This window comes from Zea mays, chromosome 7, assembly GCF_902167145.1.
Source record: "Zea mays cultivar B73 chromosome 7, Zm-B73-REFERENCE-NAM-5.0, whole genome shotgun sequence".
Lineage (NCBI taxonomy): Eukaryota > Viridiplantae > Streptophyta > Magnoliopsida > Poales > Poaceae > Zea > Zea mays.
The window spans coordinates 91,158,020-91,165,326 of NC_050102.1; the positions used below are offsets into that span (position 1 = coordinate 91,158,020).

Below are 7,307 nucleotides of genomic sequence, written 5' to 3' on the forward strand. Positions count from 1 at the left end.
ACGGTCCGACACTTCTCCGGACGGTCCGGAGGACTCCAGCGGACGGTTCGGCCACGCTCAGGACTCGCAGCGGCCACGTACCTTCAAACCACGACGACCAGAGATAGGTACGTGGAAAACAAATACCTTTAAAGCAGCTGGTCGGCTGATCAAGCCTGGCCCGACTTTCGATCAATTATTGTCTAAATACGTGAAAAAGAAGGCCGGCCCCAGTGACCGGCCACCAAAGCGACCCCGCTCACCCATTCATGAGCAACGTCAGGTCAGGCCGATTGGACCACCTCACCAATCAGAAGAAATGAAAGGTCCTATTGTACAATTGAGACCTAACATGCCGACATGGGCGCCTCCACCCCCTTATCCATCTATGCCATATCCATACACATACTTACCTCCACCATATGTCCCAAATCAAATGTGGGGCATGCCACCATATCCATTTGGGATGCCACAGTACCCCGCCTGGGGGGCACCCCAAACATCCGTTTTTGATAGGTTGGTGCCGCCAGTGCAAGACCGATTGAGCGCTGCTGAATCCGGTCACCAGGCACAGGCCCGACAAGATTGCCGGACTACTCGGCCTCCTAGGCCGACCAATCCGGCAGGGGGGCATATGCCTGTAGCAACTCAAAGGACAACAAAAAAGGACATCATCAAAATAGGCACTGCAGATGTTGTCATACAGGGAGACAATAAAAGGCCGATGATTTTCGGCGAATCAGCCAACACAACCGAAAAGGATACGGCTACCATCAAAACAGCCGATCCAAAATACTCCATGCCTCGATGGTGCCCAGCGGGATTGACACGATCCCAAAAGAGAAAATTACAGCGCCTAAGAGTAAAGGAGAGTCAGGAGAAGGAGGCGGAAAAGATATTTAATGACACACATCCACTATAACCGCCACCGCAAAAGAAATGGAGACCGAAGGCCGTTGAGAAAAAACAAACGGCCACAAAAATAGAAAGTCAACCTGCACCAGGCGCGGACCGTCCGGCCCCTGCGCACGGACCGTCCGCCGTTCACTAGGAAGCCTCTGGACAACCTGCACCAGGCGCGAACCGTCCGGCCCCCACGCGCGGACCGTCCGCCGCTCACCAGGAAACCTCCAACGACACGACAACATCAATGGAAGAGGACGACCTGCTGGGAGAAGACCTGGTCGACTACGAGGCTTCTCCAGAACGCCCAGGTATGGATGTAAATATTATTACATTTTCTGCCGATTGTCACTACTACAAATCGTGTTATATGAGACGGTTAATTTTTAGTTATTAAGACGCTTATGATGTGTCCAAATTTGATGGAGTCGCAAAAGATGTTCCGTTTTTAAGATGGTTATAAACCGTCTTAAAAGATATTAAATAAGACATTTTTAAATTTATAACCGTCTAAAAAAGGAATTTGTTGCGTCATTTTGTCCAATAAACCGTCTTACATTAGGTTTTGTTTAAGACACTTCTTCGAACGAACTGTCGAAAATACGAACATTATAAGTCACAAAGTATTTATCAAACTGACTAGAATAGTCTATAATAATAGACACTCGCAACAGAAAAACCATCGTATTTAGGAGACTGGTATTGGACGTTTTAAAAACCGTCTTATTTAAGAGACTGATATTAGACGTTTTGAGAAATGTCTTATTAAGATTTGAAACGACTTACTTGGCAGTATATTCTTAAATTACCACATTATAATAATTTAAAAGAGAAAAATACATACACATATATTTAATAACACTATAATTAATATAATATAGATAAATAACATTCAATATCTCATAAATAAGCATTGTCAAATAACTCATACATAAGTGTACTCTAAATTTAAACTTGCTCATCAACTGTTTGTGCTAACATTGAGCCTAACTAAGTATATAACTTGATGAAGTCCATGGGCAAATACAACTTGATGAAGTCCATGATATTGTTGGTCTCCAGATCAATCTTGATGGTGTCGTTGGCCTTGATGAGAGGATCGGGGTAGCGGATGGTGCGGCCGTCGTAGGTGTTCAGGTAGGGGATGCCTTTCTGGCCAAACTAAACAGACCTCACCTTGCAGAGCTTGAACTGCACACAAACCAATAGAAAAGCAGTGAGCATTTCACAAGGCGTACTATGAAAGGGCATGAGAATTTCCAGCGATGTAAATGAATAGATAGACAGAGCAACATCTATTAATAGACCTAACGATTGTAGCACATGACATTTAATAGAGATCTGTCCAAACAGATAGAAAAAAGATAAACATAAATTCAAGTAAAATATAATATAACTATTTTCAAGGCCAAGTACAATGCAATATAGGCTTCTGGTGGGACTGATCTAGATTGTTGGGTTCCTTGTTCTGCCTTTTTCCCTTACCATTGAAGAAGCCAAAACCAAATGGTCCAAATGCTGATAGACTTATTGTGACTGCTCTAGCAGCCAATGTATTAAACGGCAGAGCAGGTTCAGTTCCAAACTTCTAGTCACTATCAAGATCCAAAAAAACTTATGTCTTTTGGCACAAGGATCCTTCCATAGAACAGGGGTTTGCCAGGTGAGTGAAGGGGAAAGGGCATACAGTGCTCACGTGGGTGAAATTTAAACAGTGACCAGAACCACATCATTCCGATGCGCTTGCAAGTTGCAAGGGAGTAACACTACAAATGGCAGTATTATTTCCGTCGATCGTTTATTGTCAGTCGGATGACAATTAGCAGTGGAGAAAAATGATCCATATGCAATACCTGATTCTGTGTTGAACTGGTACAGATAATCCTAATATTTGGTACATCAAAGTCGTGAAATTACCTGTCGGGCAAGATATAGCAGTCCACAAAGATTTTCTTGTAGCTGAGGCATTGTGCCGCCATAGTCGACCAGTACCACAGGCCGCAACCAAGTGCAGAGAAACAAGATATGGCAGGACAGGAGCTGTTTCTTCGGGCTTCTGCTCATACAGGCTTTCATTTGGCTACAATGCAGAAGTTGGACAGGAAATTTCACTTTACTTGAACAGACAATTAAACAATTTTTTTAGATTAGCGGGAAGAAATAAAATTAGAGAGTTATAAAGTGAACTTCCTTTTCTCACAGTACAAAATAGGAGAACAGATATTGTTACTTCATAAATGACAACTATAAGTAGAGAAACAGGACCAAATTATAGTGGTGGGCATATAATTAATCAATGACCAAAGACAACCAAATTACCGGGACCAAAATCGGAACTTGTTGGTGAAAGAAGAAAGTAAGATAAAATATAAAACTCAAGTGAAAGAAGAAAGTGTACTTGATACCATAGAACTGCTTTGTCTCAGCAACAACAGATGATTATAAGAAAATCGTGTGCCAACTGCCAAGTACCACAATATAAACAGAGTGTTATTGACATAATTGGGGCCAAGAGCTCAACAGAATCTACTATATTACAAAAGGGTGTTTCCACTGTTCATCTTTGTGAAACAATTGTTGTCTTAATAGTTGGACATGACTAGTGTCAGTTTAGTCTTTGTTACCATCAGTTTTGATGAAAATATACTCACACATCAACGCTACAAGTGTTCCCGACATGTCTTATAAAAAGTTTCTATTTATTGTGACATTGAAACAAAACTGAGTGCAAATAAATAACTAGAAACAGTTGTATCTATGCTACAAATGTAAAAGTTGAAATGCACAAGCACATATTAGTTATGATAAACTTACAGATCAAATCTTTGATATGGTTCCTCAATTTGTCTGGAGTCCAGCAACATAGTTATCTCTGGAGCACTTTCGCCCATCGTAGTCCTTACTCCTTAGGTGGATGAAATGAATTATTTTAGTACTGCACCCAGCAGATACACAGTTTTTTGTTCATTTTGGAAGATTGCACTAGAGATGACATGCAAAACAATCAGGGTACTGCACAGAATGCGCTTGCCTTCACCGCCACCCATCAGTAAACTTATGGCTTGATTACAACAGCCATGAAACAAGACAGACCATCAAGATCATAGGATCTTGTGACGAGATGAATACAACTAGCTCCATCCTACTAGTCATATGAATTGATCTTTTCGTGTAGCAGTGATGCATTAATCCCAAGCAAACAAGGGTTTAACTCTATTTCTGCCTTTAAGTCATGCATGGAGATGGAATTTGTCTCTGGAGGTATAACAGAACTCTGCCCAGGAACATGGTTATGCACTGATACACCATTTATTAGCTTTCGGCACAGCTGCTGCTTCAATGTCTCATGCCTTAGTTTGCTAGGCTTCAAGTCGCAGTGTAGGACCACCTCGCAGTGCTCGTGGTGCAGATACTCCATTGCCATGGACACATCTAGCACGATGTCCAGCCTCTCAACGAACCCTAGTCGCATTCCTCCGTTGACGGAGCGCAAGAGCTCCTCTAAGCTCCCGTTGGGCATGTACTGGAGCACCAGCGCTCTGAAGTGCAGGTTGGAACAGGTGTTCAGTATCCTTATCAGGTTGCGATGCCGAGCCATTCGAAGCACACAACACTTTGCGTCAAACCTTGCAGCAGCTTGCTCCATATGCATGTGTATGACCTTTACGGCAACCACCAGGCCATTGCTCAGCTGGCCCTTAAAAACCTTCCCAAAGCTTCCAGACCCCAGCAGGTTAGCATCACTGAAGTTTTCGGTAGCACGAGCGAGCTCGTGGTAGGAGACCAACTGATGGTTAGCCATGTCGTCGTCCGTGGCAGCAGAATTCCTAATCTCCACCCTCCAAGTTTATCAAATAGTCCCCAAAAAATTCCCCCAAAATGAAAACCAGAAGCATGACAGTAAGCAAATAATCCAACGAGGAACAAGGACTAGAGGTCTCACTTTGCCCTGGCGCGCGACAACGAGTCCAGGATCCGGCCGTCGTGGCCCTCCTCGGAGCGGGGGCGGTGGAGGCAGCAATGGGTAACCGGCGAGGAGCGGGGGCGGTGGAGGCAGCAATGGGGAACCGGCGAGGAGTGGGGGCGATGGAGGCAGCAATGGGGAACCGGCGGCGGAGGATCCAGATGGGGAGGGGAGATGAAAGAAGGGAGAGAGAAGGGGATGGTGGCCTTACACGATGGTTCCAAAGTGAAAGAAGCTGGTCGTCTGATGGCCGCGTGAGATGGATCAAGTCGCCAGACGGCTGTGATTTTTGGGGCGACGTGGACAGCTCCACCTCGAGACAATTCTTTATTTGAGATGGTTTCATATACATAAGTGTCTAATATACTAACCAAAATATAAGACAATTCTTGTAAACTTAATGCCTCAAAAGGTATATTTATTTGAGACGATTTTCAAAATCAATCTGTATTAAATCAATATAAGACATTTCCTACTATATTACTGTCTCAAAAACCTTCTTCATTAAAGATGGATCTCCAACAAACCGTCTTACCTTACTCGTCACCATATGATAAAAGACGCTTCTATAAAATGCACTGATATTTGTCTTAAGATGTATGTCTTAAATAAGCATATTTCTAGTAGTGGTACTATTATCGGCGACGATGAACCTGTTGTTGCCCAGTTTGATTTTGGTCCTAAAGAAGCCGCCTTTACAAAACCAAAAGAATCGGTAAATCATTTAAAGCCGCTCTTCGTGCGCGGCCACATTGATGGGATACCGATTGCTAAGATGTTGGTAGATGGAGGGGCGGCTGTAAATCTAATGCCTTATTCATTATACAGAAAATTAGGTAAACAAGATGACGAACTTGTCAAGACCAACATGACCCTCAGCGGTGTTGGAACTGATAGTTCGATCAAAGCCAGGGGAGTCACGTCCGTTGAATTAACCATCGGGACTAAGACCCTTGCTGCTGCATTCTTCGTCGCTGATGTAGAAGGAAATTACAGTTTAATCCTAGGCAGAGATTGGATTCACGCCAATCAATGTATACCTTCTACATTACATCAAATGTTGATACAATGGGTAGGCGATGACATAGAACAAGTACATGCTGATGTATCGGCCTGCATCGCTGTGGCCGATGCCCCTGTACTCTGGACTTATGAGACTGCTACATGTCTCACAGGAGTAGACTTTTCTGATTATCAATTCATAAGTATAGATAAGAAAGGTTTCATTCCTGTAATGCTAGAGCCGATGTAGAATCGGCTAAATCCTAAATAAAGTTAAATGATGAATACACACAAAGTTCATGAGTCTTTGGTCACAGACAGTTCGGCCGCCAAGGCCGGATGGTTTGGTCTTTCACAAAAGGGTTCAGACTTTAAGACCGAACATCTATCGCAGCAAAAAGACAGTATTACGGATGATCCGGTCCCTGAGACCGAAAAGTCCGCCGTCACACAAATATCATCTAATTCCTCTGTGGGGAGCATGATAGAGGAATTCAGAGATCTTGATAAACTAGGATAGGGGTTTACATCGGCTGATCCTTTGGAGGAGATTGACATAGGAGGTGGTAAAATTCCAAGGCCGACTTTTGTAAACAAGACCCTGGAGACCGATCCTAGAGATGAGATGATCGGTCTATTGAAGGAGTATTCAGATTGCTTTGCTTGGAATTACACTGAGATGCCTGGATTAAGCCGAGAGATCGTAGAGCATCGGCTGCCTATTAAATCGGGTTTCAGACCTTTCAAGAAGAGAGCTAGAACATTTCATCCAGATCTTCTCCCACACATCAAGGACGAAATCCACCGGCTGCTAGAAGCTGATTTTATCAGACCTTGCAGATACGCAGAGTGGGTCTCCAATATTGTGCCGGTGGAGAAGAAGGAGTGAGGTAAGCTTAGAGTATGCATTGATTTTCGCAATTTAAATAGAGCGACTCCTAAAGATGAATATCCCATGCCCATAGCCGACGCATTAATCAATAATGCATCAGGAAATAGAATTATTAGCTTCCTTGATGGTAATGCCGGATATAATCAGATTTTCATGACCGAAGAAGATGCGTCTAAAACGACCTTTATATGTCCAGGCTTCATTGGTTATTTGAGTGGGTTGTCATGACATTTGGTCTGAAAAATGCTGGTGCTACTTATCAGAGGGCTATGAATTTGATCTTCCATGAATTTTTAGGAAACACTGTGGAAGTTTACATTGATGATATTGTAGTCAAATCGGCTGAGTTTAGTTCTTATATAGCTGATTTGCGCAAAGCCTTTGATAAAATGCGTCGGTATGGTTTGAAAATGAACCCACGTAAATGTGCTTTTGGAGTGTCGGCTGGTAAGTTTTTAGGATTTGTCATACATGAACATGGTATAGAGATAGACCCTGACCGAATCAAGTCTATTCGGAATGTGGGACCTCCGACCTGTAAGGTCGAGGTACAGAAGTTTCTCGGTA

General features: G+C 43.2%; 1 pseudogene across 1 annotated transcript; it reads right to left on the minus strand.

The window, feature by feature from the left end:
- Nucleotides 1-1,761: 1,761 nt before the first annotated feature.
- On the minus strand, nt 1,762-5,064 carry LOC100383362 (serine/threonine-protein kinase - ribosome S4e pseudogene; annotated as a pseudogene). The gene is made up of 4 exons (NR_159467.1): nt 4,826-5,064; nt 3,697-4,721; nt 2,800-2,962; nt 1,762-2,073 (listed from the first exon to the last, which is right to left on the minus strand). The product of NR_159467.1 is annotated as a serine/threonine-protein kinase - ribosome S4e pseudogene (transcript).
- Between the last annotated feature and the right edge of the window lie 2,243 nt (nt 5,065-7,307).